The 20143-nt window shown below is 40.7% G+C and overlaps 1 pseudogene; it reads right to left on the bottom strand.

The window, feature by feature from the left end:
* Positions 1-2100: 2100 nt before the first annotated feature.
* Positions 2101-19935, bottom strand: LOC123991619 (annotated as a pseudogene).
* Positions 19936-20143: the final 208 nt, after the last annotated feature.

Here is a 20143-nt window from a genome sequence, read left to right on the forward strand (position 1 = left end):
AAATGGAACAGGCCGCCACAAGGATGGGCAGCGGGTGTCCGGATTGTGATAGCCGTTCCAGAACCGTCGTCTGGTCATCCAGACTGGAAGATCTGGCAGTAACTTAGGCAGATGTTAACAACACACACACACATTAATTACATTAATTCCCCAATGAATGGCGTTGAGGCACTAAGTGATGGTTGTATGGGGACTTTGTTTATGGCTCTATCACTTCCTAAATGTCAAAGGAACTGAACTGAAAAGGAATGAAAGCATAAACAAAAAATGTACCAAATATAGTTATTAAACCTTAAGTTTTTTTATTTTTAGTATTTTTTACATTGTAGAATAATAGTGAAGACATCAAAACTATGAAATAACACGTATGGAATCATGTAGTAACCAAAAAAGTGTTAAACAAATCCAAATGTATTATATATTTGAGATTCTTCCCTTTGCCTTGATGACAGCTTTGCACACTCTTGGCATTCTCTCAATCAGCTTCATGAGGAGTGTTTTTTTCAACAGTCTTGAAGTAGTTCCCCACATATGCTGAGCACTTGCTGGCTGCTTTTCCTTCACTCTGCGGTCCAACTCATCCCAAACCATCTCAATTGGGTTGAAGTCGGGTGATTGTGGATCCAGGTCACCTATTTCAGCACTCCATCACTCTACTTCTTGGTCAAATAGCCCTTACACAGCCTGGAGGTGTGTTGGGTCATTGTCCTGTTGAAAAACAAATGATAGTCCCACTAAGCACAAACCGGATGGGATGGCGTATCAATGCAGAATGCTGTGAGAGCCATGCTGGGTAAGTGTGCCTTGAATTCTAAATAAATCACTGACAGTGTTACCAGCAAGGCACCATCACACCTCCTCCTCCATGCTTCATGGTGGGAACCACACACAGAGAGATCCACCGTTAATCTACTCTGCGTCTCACAAAGTTTGAAACAAAAAACTCAAATTTGGACTCATCAGACCAAAGGACAGACTTCCACAAGTCGAATGTCCATTGCTCGTGTCAAAAGTTTGGACACACCTTGTCATTCCAGAGTTTTTCTTTATTTTTACTATTTTTCTACATCGTAGAATACTAGTGAAGACATAAAAACTATAGAACAATACATATAGAATAATGTAGTAACCAAAAAAGTGTTAAACAAATCAAAATATATTTCATATTTGAGATTCTTCAAACTAGCCACCCTTTGCCTTGATGACAGCTTTGCACACTCTTGGCATTCTCTCAACCAGCTTCACCTGGAATGCACTTCCAACAGTCTTGAAGGAGTTCCCACCAAAGGGTGGCTACTTTGAATAATCTAAAATGTAAAATATAATTAGATTTATTTAACACTTTTTTTTGGTTTCATAGATTTGATGTCTTCAATATTATTCTACAGTATATAAAATAGTACATATAAAGAAAAACCCTTGAATGAGTAGAAGTCCAACATTTGACTGGTACTGTAAATCAAAACATTCAGAAAAAAATGTATTGTACCAGTCTTTCATGTAGAACAAAATCTGTATTCCATTCTCCACATATGATAGCCTACCAAGGCCATTGCATATGCATTAGTTCAAAACACCACAATACTTCACTACTATGAGTAAACAGATACAGTATTTGTGTTGCGAGTCATACGTGACTGCAATTGTTTTGATAGGACAATGTAATTGGCTGCACTATGTCATTTGCTGAAGGCCATTCTTAATTTAGATCCATGTGTGTGACTAACCAGTGACCAACTCTGCCTCTGTCACTAATACAGCTGAGCTGATGTAACTGCCATTTTTTTTAACAGAGCCGGGAGGATCATGTGATACTCGTTAGAGTGGATGTGGACGTGTGTGTCACGACTGTGTATTAATAGCTTCATTTGAACCCCAACAAGCACCGGTTCGGGATTGTCCAGCATTGCTTCAAGTCAACTCAGTGAACACCTGGACACCCTTACTTTTATGGTAATGCAAATGTAACTGTAATTTTCTCAACAAGTTCAATTCAAGTGAAAGCTATCCATACATTCTGAATGTGTGAAAGATATGCATTACAGCAAGTTTGTCAATTAGAAATTGAAGAATACAGGTCACAGAGAGATTGTTGGGTGGAACAGTACATTTTTTTTATTTACATGGAAGAATTTACCATCACAATCTACTGAACAAGGCTAATCTTTGATCCCCATTTTAAGCTTTGCATTTTTTTATTTTAAATAAACTACATACAGTATGCTAGCAGACAAATTACCCACTGATCTCTTTCAAATCATCCAGTGTAATAACATATTGTGCTTTTAAAGATTGAAAATATGATTCACATCCTTTTTTGGATGCTCAGGGGTTGCTATCCATGGAGAACATTTACCAAAACACACTACTGTCAACAAAATCAGTTTACTACCAATGACTTGGAAAAAGTCCCAGTAGTCAACTAAGTGTTAAGAGAATATATTTTTACGTTCCACATCATAGTTTTCTGTGTAGAATTTGGTTGAAAGATAGATAGGCACTCAGAAGAACTGACATTCCTTAGAAAAGGGCACAATCCCCAGCAACATTGGGAGACTACAAGAAGAACTGCAATTATGTGCCTTGTTTAGGCCTACCTTTTGGTGGGATAGGTATTTCAAAGGCAAAATAAACGTTCCAGTGTTCGGAATGTTTCGTAAACTTTTCTGAAGACATTTTCTTACTCTGTCCTTTGAATATCGGTAACCTCTAGTCCAGCCCATGATCATCTGCACAATACCAGTCCACAGAAAATGTCTATCTTCAATTTTACATGAATCAATGTACAGTAACATTTTGAAGTTGGATGGCTTTTCAGAAACATCTAGACATTTCTCATCATCATACTTGCTATAGAGGTGCATGCCTAGACAGGTAACCAAAAATGCATGAAATTGTACATACTAAATGCACAAAAATGTCAACAGCACACAAAAATCCATCTTGAGTTACATACAGTATTAGGAAGCCAACCTGTCCCCAAATATACACAGATATATTATATGCTAACCATTTAATGACAATCAAAGTCAATAGTGCAAAACAACACTTACATTACACTGGCAAAACATAATGTATGTAATTCTTACAAAAATAAAAACTCTAACACTACCTCCCCTTTACCATCCATTAGGTGAGTATCCAATAGAAGATTTACAGCTAGTCTATTGTCTTATAGGACATCTGAAGGGACATTACAGGCTGGCAACATGTTGACATGCTTTGACTGTACCAAAAACAAAGCACAATGGAAAAATTATGTGATTAAATCACAACATGAATGACTAAAGTTATTTAAACTAAATGCTATCCTCTTGAAAAAACAGCAAATATCTTGTTGGTCTTACTTTCAGTGTGCCTTCATATTCATGTACAGACATAATTTGTGCGTCACATCAGAATGTAAGGTACATGGGTTGGTTGGGTACTGAATGATCCCCAGATCAATCTAGGAATATGGAACAATGGCATCAAAATGATTCATGCAACGCAGCAGATAAAAAATAAGGCCTGTTTTAGGAGACATTATGAGGCAAAAACAAAGCAAAGGTGAAGGCATCTGATGTCTCGCAAAGCCTTCTGGTCTACACAAGGAGTAGCAAAAAGGTGAAAGATCGTTTATTATGCCACAGCATACACCATTGCTGAGCTCTCTGGGAAGCATTGCTTGACTCTCTCTTCCCTCTTCTTCTCCTCTTTGATCATATCCTCCTCTCAGCATACACTACATCCTCAAGTCTAGCCTACCATGGTCCCCGCAAGAGCCTCCAACACATCAAACAGGTCTGGTTACCAGCCTGCCTGCTACTGACAGCTTACACCAGTTAGAACCTGTGGAAAATGTTCTACAATATTCCTGTTTTCTCACATGTCCTGTGGAACATTTTCTTCAATATTCTTGTACGATTTCCTTACATCTTGACTAATGCAAAGGGATTTCACTGTCACACTGGTATCTACATTTGAAATGGATACAAAACTCATGGTGGGAACCTGGGGGTTCAAAAGTAACTGCCTCAAGCAGTCGTAAAAATTAAGTAACGTGCAGTTGTACAGTCTTTGTAACAGCGAGAGTACCTGTCGGGACTTTGCCTTCCTTGGAATGTCCTGATGGAATCAGTTGCAACCTAAGATCTTCAGAGGAGTGTGTGTGTGTGTGTGTGTGTGTGTGTGTGCTGGGGGTCAGGTCGGTTCACATCACGATGGAAAAATCATTATTCTTTCTTCAGCTTGATATTGATAAATTAGGAAGTATTCTTAGACTTGTTGGCCTTCCTTTTGCTTCTTATAAAACATTGTTTTCATGCTCCAAACTTCTTTCAGCAACTGCACAGATTAAAAAAGACACTGTCATTAAGAAGGAGGCTAATGATTTAAACAACTTGTACAAGAACACACTTTTCAACACGGCAGACTGAGCAGTTCATTCAATACAGCTGGCCTTATTGAAAAATGAATGGGGCTGCAACATGCATGACCCCTTAACCCCTGAAAGTCCCATGATGACACAGTGAGACACACACACTTCACATGTCCACTCATTAGACCTGGCTGTATGCACTTGATAGGTCATTCCTTTATAATAGCATTGTGGGCTGACAGGGTCTGATTCTTAAAAAACTGAGCAAGTGGACATTACATAACAGTAGACGTTCAAATGGTGCTGGTGGTTAACATCTGTTTAAGTGGTTTAACGACCACATAATTATATCTTAGAACTAATTTAATAGGATCTCTATGAGCCTGGCTCCTGCCAAAGGCTGCCAGTGGATACCATATGCACAATGTGCAGTGTATTTATGAATGCAGTGCCACCTTGTGGTCCCTATGAGAGGAGCAGTGGAGTGTTATGTATTTACCATGAGATGAACATAGAGGAAGAGGTCCTTTTCAGATTCCTTGCTCTGCGATCATTGACTTGGGCCTGCAAATGACATGACTATGAATAAACATGTCTCTGTAACATTGTTTCCCCATCATTCCCTTCTATATTGCTAGTGACAGGAAATATTGCTTGACCATATGGACATGTTGACTACTGCTTGGTCTATACCAGGGATCTCCATCTTTGGTCCCGGAGAGTTACTGGGTATCCAGGCTGAAGAGGGAGTTAAAGATCCCTGGTCTATACGTTATTATAAACTGGGAGGTTCAAGCCCTGAATGCTGATTGGCTGACAGCCGTGATATATCAGACCATATACCACGGGTATGACAAAACCTTTATTTTTACTGCTCTAATTGCGTTGGTAACCAGTTTATAATAACAATAAGGCCACTCAGGGGTTTGTGGTATATGGCCAATATAATATGGCTAAGGGTTGTATCCAGGCACTCCACTTTGCGTCCTGCATAAGTACAGCCCTTAGCTGTGGTATATTGGCCATATACCACACCCCCTCGTCCCTTATTGCTTAATTTGGCTATCACACACAGGCCATTGTAGTGCAACTGTCTACTCCCTACCTCTCTGCCTTGGCTGAAGAAGACTCCTGTGGGTTTGCCTGCTGCTGATGTTGCTGCTCCTGCTGCCGCTGTTCCTGCTCCATCCTGTACAGGCAGAGGGACACAATACAGATGTAGGATCTTCATTTGATCACCCTGGAGGAAATGTAAAACTTGTAGTGTATTTGAGGTTTAAAAAGGCTTCTGATGTTTGTAATTTACACTTTGACATGTCAGACATGATTTTCCCCTACAAAAATGTCCATTAAAATAACAGCAAATTGATCAGAAATACAGTGTAGACATTGATAATATAGTAAATTACTATTGTAGCTGGAAACAGCAGATTTTTTATAGAATATCTACAAAGGCATACAGAGGTCCATTATCAGCAACCATCACTTCTGTGTTCCTGTCACGCCCTGGTCTTACTATTTTGTGTTTTCTTTATTATTTTGGTCAGGGCAGGGTGTGACATGGGTTTATTATGTGGTGTGTTTAGTCTTGTTTTTTTTGTAGGTATTGGGATTGTGGTATAGTGGGGTTTTCTAGAAAAGTCTATGGTTGCCTGAAGTGGTTTTTAATCAGAGGCAGGTGTTTATCGTTGTCTCTGATTGGGAACCATATTTAGGCAGCCACATTCTTTGAGTGTTTCGTGGGGGATTATTCCTGTCTCTGTGTTAGTTTGCACCATCATATGCTGTTTTGGTTTTCATGTTACGTTTATTGTTTTTGTATTGTTCGTGTTTATTCGGTTATTAAACATGTATCAAAATTACCACGCTGCATTTTGGTCCAATCCTTGCTACACCTCTTCAGAGGAGATAGAAGAAAACCATAACAGTTCCAAGGGCACATTGTGTTAGCTAATCCAAGTTTATCATTTTAAAAGGCTAATTGAAAACCCTTTTGCAATTATGTTAGCACAGCTGAAAACTGTTGTACTGTTTAGTGTTAAAACATCTTAAGAATAAGCCCCTTTTAGAAAAAAAATGCCTAAAATGACAAATCTAACTGCCTGTAGCTCAGACCCTGAAGCAAGGTTATGCATATTCTTGGTACCATTTGAAAGGATAAACTTTGAAGTTTAGGGAAATGTGAAAGGAATGTTGTAGAATATAACACAATAGATCTGGAAAATGATAATACAAAGAAATAAGCATTTGGTCTTTTTTTTGTACCATCATCTTTGAAATGCAGGAGAAAGGCCATAATGTACTATTATTCCAGCCCAGGTGCAATTTAGGTTTTGGCCACCAGATGGCATCCGTGTGTATGCACCGTTTTAGACTGATCCAATGAACCATTGCATTTATGTTCAAATTGTTGTAACAAGACTGCCCAAATGTGCCTAATTTGTTGATTAAACACCAGTCTCAACGTCAACAGTGAAGAGGCGACTCCGGGACTGCATGCCTTCTAGGAAAAGTTGCAAAGAAAAAGTCATATCTCAGACTGGCCAATAAAAATAAAATATTAAAATGGGCAAAGAACACTAGACAAAGGAACTCTGCCTATAAGACCAGCATCCCGGAGTCGCCTCTTCACTGGTGACGTTGAGACTAGTGTTTTGGGGGTACTATTTAATGAAGCTGCCAGTTGAGGACTTGTGAGGTGTCTGTTTCTCAAACTAGACATTCCAATGTTCTTGTCCTCTTTGTCATGTTTTGTCATTTATTATCTTGTCTTGTCCCTGTGCTTCCCATTCTATTCGTTTCCCTCTGCTGGTCTTATTAGGTTCTTTCCCTCTTTCTATCCCTCTCTCTCCCCCTCCCTCTCTCACTCTCTCGCTCTCTCTTCTCTCTATCGTTCCGTTCCTGCTCCCAGCTGTTCCTATTCCCCTAATCAATCATTTAGTCTTCCCACACCTGTTCCCGATCCTTTCCCCTGATTAGAGTCCCTATTTCTTCCTTTGTGTTCCGTTCCTGTCCTGTCGGTTCCTTGTTTAGAATTCACCGTGCTGTGATTGTGTATCGCCCTGTCGTGTCGTGTTTTCCTCAGATGCTGCGTGGTGAGCAGGTGTCTGAGTCTGTCTGGTTCGAGTGCCTTCCCGAGGCAACCTGCTGTTCACCTGCTGTTCAAGATCGAGTCTCCAGTTAGTCCTCGTCATTTCGAGTGAAAGTTGTGTTTTTTTGTTTGTATTCACTTTACTGGATTAAAGACTCTGTTTTCGCCAAGTCGCTTTTGGGTCCTCTTTCACCTGCATGACACTCTTGCTCAGTTGTGCACCGGGGCCTCCCACTCCTCTTTCTATTCTGGTTACAGACAGTTTGCGCTGTTCTGTGAAGGGAGTAGTACACAGCGTTGTATGAGATCTTCAGTTTCTTGGCAATTACTCGCATGGAATAGCCTTAATTTCTCAGAACAAGAATAGACTGACGAGTTTCAGAAGAAATGTCTTTGTTGCTGGCCATTTTGAGCCTGTAATCGAACCCACAAATGCTGATGCTCCAGATACTCAACTAGTCTCTAAAGGAGGCCAGTTTTATTGCTTCTTTAAATAGCACAACAGTTGTCAGCTGTGCTAACATAATTGCAAAAGGGTTTTCTAATGATCAATCAGCCTTTTAAAATGATAGACTTGGATTAGCTAACACAACGTGCCATTGGAACACAGGAGTGATGGTTGTTGATGATGGGCCTCTGTACGTCTATGTAGATATTCCATTTAAAAAATCTGCCATTTCCAGCTACAATAGTCATTTACAACATTAACAATGTTTACACTGTATTTATGATCAATTTGATGTTATTTTAACAGACAAAAAAATTGCTTTTCTTTCAAAAACAAGGACATTTCTAAGCGACGCCAAACTTTTGAACGGTAGTGTAAATCACATGTAAATGTATTTTACCTTTCTCTCCGAGCCTTGATCCTCTCCTCCTCAAATCTATAAAAAGAAAGAAAAATCATACGATTCCTATTCCTATTCCTATTCCTATCCAAGTCCTTTTCAAGTTGTAATACAGAACCTATCTTACATGTATTCCTTGGCTGAGAATAACATAATTAACATATCAATTCCCATTTGAAAAACTTTGATATTTAAATGTCTTCTTCTATGACTTCTTTACTGCCTCAAATTCTCTGCCAGGCATCCATGTCTTTTCAATGAAGGAATAATTATTTGCTTGCAAGTTTACATAATTTATTAGTCTACTTCAGCAAAATTGTAAATCACTGCAAGTCTGTGAATGATGGTGGGAGCCAAGTCTTCAGCTCAGTTACTAACCATGATGGTTGATGATACTTACTGCATTACACATTCTGGGACCTGCACATGTTCCATGGGGACTATCTCTGCCAGCTCATCCAGACTGTGTACATACTGGATCTTATTCATAAACTTCACACTGCAAATAACAACAGGATACAACAACAACAAGTTATATTTATGTTTTGTGTACAACTATAAATTGTCAGTCACAGTGATGATATGTATACTATAACTGTGTTATTAATGTGTCGTTGTGTTGTGTGGTCACCTGATGAAGGGCCTGGATATGGCCAGCACAGTGCGGATGAACCAGGTGGGGTGGGCAATGACCAGAGATTTCAGGTTCTTCCTGAGCCTACAGAGACAACAGATTTAAGCAGTTTCATTTTAGTAATTTAGCAGACGCTCTCATCCAGAGCAATTATGGTTCAGTGTCTTGCTCAAGGGCACATCGAAATATTTTTCACCTAGACGGCTCAGGGATTTGAACCAACAACCTTTTGTTTACTGGCCCAACGCTCTTAAACGCTAGGTTACCTGCCGACAGTTGAAATAAGGAAATACAGCTTAGTATAAGTGAATCCCTTTCCCACTGACTGCCAGTAGCGCCATTAACTTTTCTTAAACTCAGTTGATATTTATTTCATGCACGTCCATCCTATGTCAACAGCATGAACGATCAAATTAAAAAAGCTGTTGTTCAGTAGTTAGTATAAAATATAAATATCCTTACCTCCTATCAATCATCTGATAGCATTTCTTTAGCCATCCTATGCCTGGCATCTTGCCCCGCGGTGTGGCTCCATTCATGTAGATGATCAAATAGTCCTCAGCCACCAGCATTTCTAGACTGCTAACCACATACCTGAGATGGCAATGCGGAAGGGAAAAATATTGAGGTTCATTTTATTGCTGCCATTGCAAGCACTAACGAAATCTCAATCAGGTTATATTTTCTGGCAGCGTAAATGTTCAATCCAACATTCCTACATGATGTATGAAATGCTCTCTCTGAAGAATGTTTTTTTTTATGATAGCATTTTATATAACCTAGTTTCAAATATCACTACATTGCAAGGCTTTCTGATGGGTGCCTCATCATATTTTTAATAACACAGTTACTCACAGGAAGAGGTTTTCCATGATGTAGTGGTAATCTGCACAGCTGCTGTCGGGCAGGTAGCAGGCGGAGAACACTATGATGGCATTCAGACCCTCACCATAGTAACCTGCAGAAGAGAGTAGAGCCTGTTAGTTCATTCTGTTGGTGTCACTATGTTGGATGCACAGCCATTTACAGATGTAAACTCAGTTTGAGATTTAATAATTGGCACCATGTTGGCAGAGAAAGTTAAATGACAATTAAATGTTAATGAGTTTAACTATGTCGAATCGAATTGCAAAAATCACTGAAGCTGGAGACTCATATCTCCCTCTCTAACTTTAAGCACCAGCTGTCAGAGCAACTCACAGATCACTGCAACTGTACATAGCCCATCTGTAAATAGCCCATCCAACTACCTCCTCCCCATACTGTTTTTTTTTTGCTCCTTTGCACCCCAGTATCTCTGCTTGCACATTCATCTTCTGCACATCTATCACTCCAGTGTTCAATTGCTAAATTGTAATTATTTAGCCACTATGGCCTATTTTTTTGCCTTACCTCCCTTATCTTACCTCATTTGCACACACTGTATATATACTTTTCTATTGTGTTATTGACTGTATGTTTGTTTATTCCATGTGTAACTTTGTGTTGTTGCTTGCGTTGCACTGCTTTGCTTTCTCTTGGCCAGGTCGCAGTTGTAAATGAGAACTTGTTCTCAACTGGCCTACCTGGTTAACTAAAGGTGAAATAAAAAATAAAATAAATACGTATACAGTATCTATGGCTCTGGCTGGATGCTGTTGGCTGGATACTGACCCCCATGGGTGATGACGCGGAGATACGGCCTGATGACCTGCATGTCGATACGGTGCTCCTGCTCCCCGATGATCACGGTCCTCCACAGGCGCCCGTTACCCCCCGTCCCATCAGCACAGTCTTCCTCCACTCCGTCACCAGGCCCCGCTTTGGCGATGGCCACCGGGGTATCATCTGGACATAAATAGTGGAAAGTTGAAAGGTGTTTATGCTACAATGTGATGCTAATGTATTTGTATGAGTGAGACAACATTTATTTATTTTATGTCATCCACTTTTGTATTTCTCTTCAGTATCTTAGCTTTTTTGCTGTTTGGCTGTGGACATAAACATTAGTGTACTATGCAGCTATTTATCTACCAGAAGTGGGTGCCAGACCGTGTCTGCGCAAACTACATTTAGCCAAATAACAGGTTGTCTAAAGCAGAAAGACTGGCACCCAGGCTACCAGGCTGGCAACCAGGGCTGAAGGCTGATACCAGGGCTACCATTAATCCATGCCCCATGAGCCCTACTCACCTTCCCACTCCAGCTCATTGCCATTGGTGATGAACTCCAGAGAGTCGTTGTCGTCGGGGGGTGTCGATGTCGTCGACGTTGATGTCCAGGTCGTCGGGCGTATCCAGGAAGTCGTCAGACAGCATGGAACCCTCGCTGTGGTCAAGGGACAGGTTGATATCCGGGGCCACTAACGTACGGCGCTTGCGATGAGTGGACACTACTCCACCTCCGCCACCTCCACTTGCACTAACATTCAGAGAGTTGGGGGGAGCTGCGGCAGAGGAGGTGAGACTCATTAGTAACTGGTAGTGTACACACACAACATCCAGTTGAATTCACAGTTGCAGGGTTTATGAAGTAGCATGTGAAAAAGGTTTTAAAGCATCAGTGTGTGAGGCAAGGCTTATTGTTATAAAGTAATGTATATTTTTTTAAACAATATATTTAGTGGCCTTTTTAACAATATAACAATCATCAGCAAAATATGACAATTGGATAATACCTGTTATTCATTAAGTAATACTGCTGAAGTTACTTACACTGTATGCAGAAAAGTATGTGGACACCCCGTAAAATTAGTGGATTCGGCTATTTCAGCCACACCCGTTGCTGACAGATGTATAAAATCGAGCACACAGCTATGGAATGTCCATTAACAAACATTGGCAGTAGAATGGCCTTACTGAAGAGCTCACTGACTTTCAACGTGGCACTGTCATAGGATGCTACCTTTCAAACATGTCAGTTCTTCAAATTTCTGGCCTGCTAGAGCTGCCCTGGTCAACTTTAAGTGGAAATATCTAGGAGCAAGAATGGCTCAGCCGCGAAGTAGTAGGCCACACAATATCACAGAACAGGAGCGCCGTGTGCTGAAGCGCATAGTGCATAAAAATCGTCTGTCCTCAGTCGCAACACTCACTTAGCTTCAACAACTGTCTTAATTTTGCTTTGGTAGCAGCTAATGGGGATCCATAATAAATACAAATACAAATCTGCCAGTCTAACGGACGAATCTGGGTTTGGAGGATGCCAGGAGTACGCTACCTGCCCAATGCATAGTGCCAACTGTAAAGTTTGGTGGAGGAGGATTAATGGTCCGGGGCTGTTTTTGCATGGTTCGGGCCAGACCCCTTAACTCCAGTGAAGAAAAATCTTAACACTAGAGCATACAATGACCTTCTGGACGATTCTGTACTTCCAACTTTGTGGCAACAGTTTGGGGAAGGCCCTTTCCTGTTTCAGCATGACAATGCCCCGTGCACAAACCGCGGTAGATACAGAAATGGTTTGTTGAGATCGATGTGGAAGAACTTGACTGGCCTGCACAGAGCCCTGACCTCAACCACAGTGAACACCTTTGGGATTAATTGGAATGCCGACTGCAAGCCAGGCCTAATCGTCCAACATCAGTGCCCAACCTCACTAATGCTCTTGTGGCTGAATGGAAGCAAGTCCCCACAGCAATGTTCCAACATCTAGTGGAAAGCCTTCCAAGAAGACTGGAGGCTGTTGTAGCAACAAAGGGGGGACCTCCATATTAATGCCCATGATTTTGGAATGAGATGTTCGACGAGAAGTTGTCCACATACTTTTGGCCATGTAGTGTAAGTTAATTGAGGTACTTAATGCCAGTCACATAGTCTTTTAAAGTTACTCACAGGCTTTGTCATCGGTGAGACCACAGGAAGACTCCATGTCACCGTCTTCAGGAAGTGGTCTGAAAATCAACACAGTGGCACAGCATTCTGTCAGAGCCACAGCCACACACAATAGCATGACATGACTGAACCCTAAAGCCAGCCAGTCAGACTTTATTCAAATAAACCAAACCCCAAATAGACCTGGAGGAAACTAGTACAGTATCACATCATTGCAGATGGTGCAAAATTAACATATGCCAGCAACCTATTGTTCACCTCTCTAATACCTTTTTTGCACTGTTGGTTAAAGCCTGTAAGTAAACATTTCATTGTAAAGTCTACACCTGTTGTATTCGTCTCACGTGACAAATAAACTTTGATTTGATTTGAATCATGTCAGTGGGGTTGTCAGTGATCTGGCTCAGCACCACAAAGGGAGCACAGAGAGAGAGGCTGGATGGTTATTAGCATCTCCCCAGGGAGCTCTTTAGATGATAGCACTGCCATGTTGAGAGGAGGGAGGGAGAGGCGGTGGTATGTCAAAACCCCCTGTTCTCTGTACAGGGAGGCAGACACACTGTTAGGTTACCCCTTAACACGAGGTGTCATTTCCCTTGTCATCTATTGTAATGTGAAACAATGAGAAGGAGGAGGGGAATCAAGGGTATAATACAGGGAGAAACAACAACAACTTCAACCAAATACCAAGAGGCACAGAGGAAATATAAGGTATACAGTTCCACTTGGCTTTGCTGCATAAGCCTAAGATATCCTTTCATCCTAACATCCCAGGGTGAACAGAAAGTCCAGAACAGAGTGTTGCGAAAACAACATGACTGGCAATAACAAATGACAAGAGCATCCGTTACACTGCATGGTGTCCGACCTAGTGTCCCTGAAGACAGACTACTGCTATCACTACTGACAAGCTCCCATTGTTCAATAACCATTTTCCTACATAAAATGAAATCCATGAAGATTAAATTAAATAGGATTGATATCTAACAAAGGGTATTATAATACGAAATGTCAAGCGGTCAGGCCATAATCTTCTCCTAAGATGACGAGGGCTGAAATAACATATCATAAGAGCTTACCTTATGAAAAAGGAGAAGGATGATTTCAAAGATGATCCAGGCAAATAATTGACTTCACAACCCTAGATCCTATATTATTATGCATTCCCTTATCTCAGTTGATTATAGCGAGCCTCAGGCACATCATCCTTCAGAGCTGCTGCTTTTCTCTTCCTCCTCTTCCTTAAAGCTGACTTGCCACCATTTTCCTGGTGATGCTGTGTTTTTGACTCCTGGCTGCATCACATGACATAGCCCACTGCCATTTAATGAGAGCTGCACATGCTCCCTGCCTCCACTCCCTCAGATGGAAACCTGGACTCAGGGGTAGACGCAACATAGTAAATGTAAATCCGGGACACTCCAATTAGTCTGATATGTTACTTTCGTATGGAACTGTATGTATTAATTTGTGGATGTCCATCATTGATTTCGTATGATATGTAATGACTTTCAAATCGTATGATATGTTATGAATTGCAATTCATACAATATTTTCCAAATTGCAATTCATACAATATGTTATGAATTTGCAAATGTTATTATATGTTACAATATCCAAGTTGTTGTGGCTAACATTAGTTAGGTGGCTAGATAACTAATACTAATGGTAGCTTGGTGGCTAATGTTAGCTAGGCTAGGGATTAGGGTTACTGGTTAAGGTTAGGAGTTAGATTAAATGGTTAAGGTTAGGGTTAGGGGAAGGTTAGCTAGCACACTAAGTAGTTGCAAAGTAGCTAATTAGCTCAAATGCTCAAGTTGTCTGTGATTAGATTTGAACACTTAACCTTTGGGTTGCTAGACGTTTGCGTTATACATCCACCCCAAACAAACACCCTACTTTTGTTTTTGCTTTTAGTAACCTTCTGTCTTATGTAACATACCAATTGTAACATATCATACTAATTTGTGTGTCCTGGATTTACTTTTACTATATTACGTCTAGTCTATGTGGCCAGGCTGCAGATGGAGAGAGAAAGGATGCTGCCTGGTGTCAGGATGATCTATCTATCTATCTATCTATCTATCTATCTATCTATCTATCTATCTATCTATCTATCTATCTATCTATCTATCTATCTCTCTCTCTCTCTCTCTCTCTCTCTCTCTCTCTCTCTCTCTCTCTCTCTCTCTCTCTCCCTCTCTCTCTCTCACTCTCACTCTTTCACTCTCACGCCTACAGAGCAAGTATCTGATCTCCGTACACCTCATAGGGACAATAAAGGGACATATCACGCCTAAATCAAGTTCTCTTCGTAATTCTTCAGTTATTGGGGGCCAATTAATCTTTATCAATGCAGTGTTTGTGAATGTTTAAGGCACATACTATTGTGATATAGCTATTGTAATTTCAGAGAAGGTTGATTTCAGTAGATGGGGGTATCTGCTGGGTATCCCAGTCTATAATTAGACCAGCTGCACGGGGCTAGCCCACTGGGAAATCCTCAAGCACATTTTGCTGAAGCTGATTATAGTAATTCAGCAACAAACATCACTGCAAACATGAGTCATTGTCATCTACCAGTTGTGATGAAATGCCATCCACCCATCACATCTCCTCAGTACTGATGCCCAGGTGTTAAAACACAATGCTGTAAAAACAATGCTGTAAACACAGTGCTGAATGCTGATTGGCTGACATAAAATAACCTATTTACTGTTCTAATTACCTTGGTAACCAGTTTATGTAAGGGATAATCAACGAGGGGCTATGTGTTCTGTGGAAAATAATGAACAACGTGGAAGGTGTGTTCCCCGACCTTCCACGGTGTTGCATTATTTTCCAGAGAACACAGCACCCCGAGATGATTGTCCCTTTTATACTGGAGCTATAATTTAACACATTTGCCACTAGAAATGTTATAATTTGCCAGTAGAAATGTGTTCAACATCCCTGAAGGACTGTAGCTAGCAAGTTTACTAGATAGCTACAGTAGTTGCCATGGTAACCAAACAAATCAACTTGCTAGTTTAGCTAACCGAACCATCCGTCCTAGCTTGCCATTATGAAAATCTACAATGCAAATAATGTTTTCAATAAAACTTTTGCTTTCAAAAGCAACTCAAATATAGAACATGTAAGAATGAACTATAGCCATTGAATTCTACCGTGAAAATATGCCGTGCATTACAGGGAAATAATGCATGCTCTAGAATGCGCTTCAAGCCAATCAGAAACAAGTATTGAACAATGCCATGACAACAAATGGCAATAAGGCACCAGCAATAAGCCACCGGTTTGTGGTATGTGGCCAATATACCATGGCTAAAGGCTGTTTCCAGGCACGCCACGTTGCATCATTTCTAAGAACAGCCCTTAGCCGTGGTATATTGGCTATATACCACACCCCCTCAGGCTTTATTGCTTAATTGTAATCCTTGCGGTTACACTTTAGGCTATGTATACTGTTACATACTGTTGAATTACTGCTGTAAGTGCAATGTAACGGAGAGTTATTACAATACTTGACACACAGTAATAAGTACCCTGTAAAGTACAGCATTATCAAAGTCATCTGACACCCACCTGGGAAAGTCATCATCCTGCCACTCGTCTTTATACTCCATGTTATCCATTCTTATAGTCGCCTCATTCCATGGAGGGGAGGAGAGGGGCCTGCGGCACACAGCAACAGACCATGCATAATTAACTAACCAACAATAATCAATCAATCACTTGTTACAATGGAGCACTTTGAGCTTTGGAAAAGTGCTACATCACAATTATAATGATCACTGATCACCATCACTACTATTATTATATTATCAAATTACCTCAAACCAAATCAAAACAATCCTCAGGTATGAAGTGCAAGTGGCAACTTCAATAAGCCCATGTTTTGTGTAACAGATAATTCCTCCGTTTTAAGACGTTATAAGACAATAATGAGTTTGTACAAAAGGAACAATGGTACAGTTATTAGGATTTTTATTTCATTTATCGGTATTTATGATTTCAATTGAGAGGCTTAATCTAGACCACGGGGCGTTTATCCCTCTATGTAGCATGTGAGGAACATGTGACTCAGGTCCCCTTGCAGCTTCACTCAAAGTCAATCACAATGAAGGAATTTCCTAGGTGGAATCCAAGAGTCCAGGAGAAATCAACTCTGAATCCCTCCTCCTCAGCTACTAATCCTCAGCCCAGTTGCCACCTTTTTGATGTGTTCAGGTTCATCCTGTCTGTCTGCCACTAGTTCAAATAGACAGTGACAGGCCTACAGCGTAATAATACTGCCTACAGGTAGCTCAAGCTGTGTTAACATCATGTTAGTTAGTGCACCGTAGTGTAATCACTGACATTCTGTTTTTAAGGGAAATTTGTAAGTGTAACGTAGGTTTCAGTTTTCATTAGCATCATCCACGGTGTTGAATAAGAATGAGGCAATGTAATGTTATTAAGAGTCAGATACACAGTATAATTACTGCTGAGGTTGTATGGTTCATTGCATTAGAATGGGACCAATGTTGTTTAATGGAATTGAAGTCCTCCTCTCTTTGTACCTCTTCACTCATGTAGAAAATCAATAAAGCCTGACTGGGGGTGTACTGAGTGACATACAGTAAGTTCCCTTGGTCAGCTGTGGACATATTTATAGAAACATATACACTGACGGAGGGCCCCTTAAGTACAGTACCGATCTGTGGGTAAGTGGTAATACGTACTCTGAGAATTCACACAACACAAATACAGAATAAATAAATGAGATAACACTACGATTTGTAAGGCAATGTCCTACACACATCACAATGTTTCAATGATTGTTTACATCATGTTGTTGTCTGGCAATACTTTCAAATGCATTGTAAGATGTACTATGTTTTTATAATGTCTTTGTAAAATCATATTAATTGTCAAAGATAGAGGAGTGGTTAGGTAGGTCAGGCTCTATATATATAATGTATATATCTACACCATACACACTCTCAGAGGCTATAGGGAAGTGTCCTTTATATCCAAGGGCATAGCAGAATACCCCAGCCATAACCCACAAAACATGTCACTTCGATTGAGTGTGCAACCGTGAGCCTTATTGTGTGGCCAGAATCATTTGCATACCCTCCTACACCCAACTGTCTGTGCTTAGTGAAGTAATACAGTATCATATCCAAACAAATGAAAAGAGAACTGGCATGTTATCACGATGGAGGGAAGAAGAAAAACAAACTAGCATGAGAGGTGCTCAAAGTAATCAATTGCCCACATCTTTCATTTATAAAACACTATGGATTGTTTTGTGCCCTCACTATAATGTCTATGCACAAATATTTATAGGATCCTAATACTTTAAGGTAAGACACTGACAATGAAATGATGGTACTACTTCTCTGGAGGGCATACAAATGGAGGTTATGCCTGTAGGCAGGAAGGGTATTCAGTATTCTACCAGGCATTTGAGTAAATGAAGAGGAATTATAGTAGTGTGCAGTATGCACCTGCAAGGAAAATGCAAGAGCAGAATACAATGGAAACATTCCTCTTTTACATTTAATCCTACTGGGTTGATAGACAATGGTTTTCATGAGCTACTATACATTTACCACACACACACACACACACACACACACACACACACACACACACACACACACACACACACACACACACACACACACACACACACACACACACACACACACACACACACACACACACACACACACACACACACACACACACACTGTACAAGGAGTGTGTAATAAAGAGGGTAGAGGAAGAACGCAAGGGCATCTGGTCTGAGTGCCCGTAGTACTCACATGGGCAATAAGAGATCCTTTGAATCTCTTCCTTCCGTCCGTCTGTGCATCCACCCTCCTTACTCACTGATGTAAAGATTGGACAGCTAGGAATTGTAATCCTCCAGACCAGGGTTGATGCATGGGTCTAGTGAGGCGCCCCCCTCTCTCTCTACATCCCCTGTGTCAAGGCAGCAGCAGGTGTCTGAAGACAGGGGGCAGCTCTGTTCCCTAAAACCCCCTGGCCACCTCTGTTGGGGAAGGAGAATGTGAAAGAGACTGGCCGTGAAGACTGAAGTGACAGGCTCCTTTAGAGTTCCACTCAACCCTTTAAATTGAAGGCATCAATGCTGGTATCATTATGACTGTTTCTGGTTGTCTATTCTGCCCATGTAATTCTATTTATACTCTAAATCCTTTTGTGATAATCCCTCCTCTCTCCATCCCATAATAGCTATTTCATCTGTGCCAATTCCTCTTCAGCAGTTATACTGTACTATCCTCTCTGCTCATGTTGGTTTATTCCAGTCCATACTGGGATACTCCTCCTGTTCCTATCTGCCTGTTTATTGTAAAAACACCACAAATATATCAAGTCTCTCTTTGTGTTTTTACTCCATGAGCTGCTGTGAATGGTCCTCTATGCCGACTGTTCCCTGGCAACAGCATCTCTCTCTCTCTCTCTCTACACGCAACACATCACCTTCCCAACCCCTTCCCATACACTCACTTATTCAGTCTCACTCTCTCACTTCAGTTCTCTCCACCAATCATATTCCCCTTTCATCCACACATTTCTCACCCGGCTGCTTATGCTCCACCCATTCTTGTCCTTCCTTCTCCCCTTTTTATGCCCAGCTGCAGTACTGGACTTTCCCTCTATGGAGCATTCTGCCCTAAGCAGCAGTGGTGGTGGGAGGTGGCCGTTCAATGCCAGTGGGACACACCATAAGGTCTATATGTGGCACTTGTCTGACCCTTAATACACGCTTCGTTCACCACTAGTTTAGTTACATCAGTATGGACTCTGCACAGCTTGTAGATTTTAAACAGAATAGACTATAAATGTTCAGAAGCTATGTAGGCCTATACGGATTGAAACTGATTTAAACTAAAACTAATTTGCTCTACACAGTGCACTGATAGGCTACCAACACAACATTTCACCATTCTATTTAGGATGGATATTTGCATGATTCTTACCTCTATACTTCTAATAGCCTACATTTTGCACTTGGTTACGCAAACCACCCGATCTCAGTCGCAGAAGCTACTGTTGGCTACATGCATAGCGGTTTATTATTGCAACAATGTATCGAGAAACTGAGACTGTTAGAACAGAATTTCATGCAAACAGAGTAGGCTACACATATATATAGCTATAGTTTTAAATTGTGAAATACATTGTCCCAGCGCATCTAGAGTTAAAATGGCAATCTGCAGTTGTTACATCCACTATTTTAGCTTAATTATATATACCCGTCGATTTCTTGAAGAACTTCTAATGCCTCATGAGTTTAGTTCAACTGTCGTACCCTATCATAACCCAAAATATATGCTTGTTTTACTCCAATGTTTGTAAACAATGTAAACGTAAAAAAAC

This window comes from Oncorhynchus gorbuscha, linkage group LG02 (assembly GCF_021184085.1).
Source record: "Oncorhynchus gorbuscha isolate QuinsamMale2020 ecotype Even-year linkage group LG02, OgorEven_v1.0, whole genome shotgun sequence".
NCBI classification, from domain to species: Eukaryota; Metazoa; Chordata; class Actinopteri; order Salmoniformes; family Salmonidae; genus Oncorhynchus; species Oncorhynchus gorbuscha.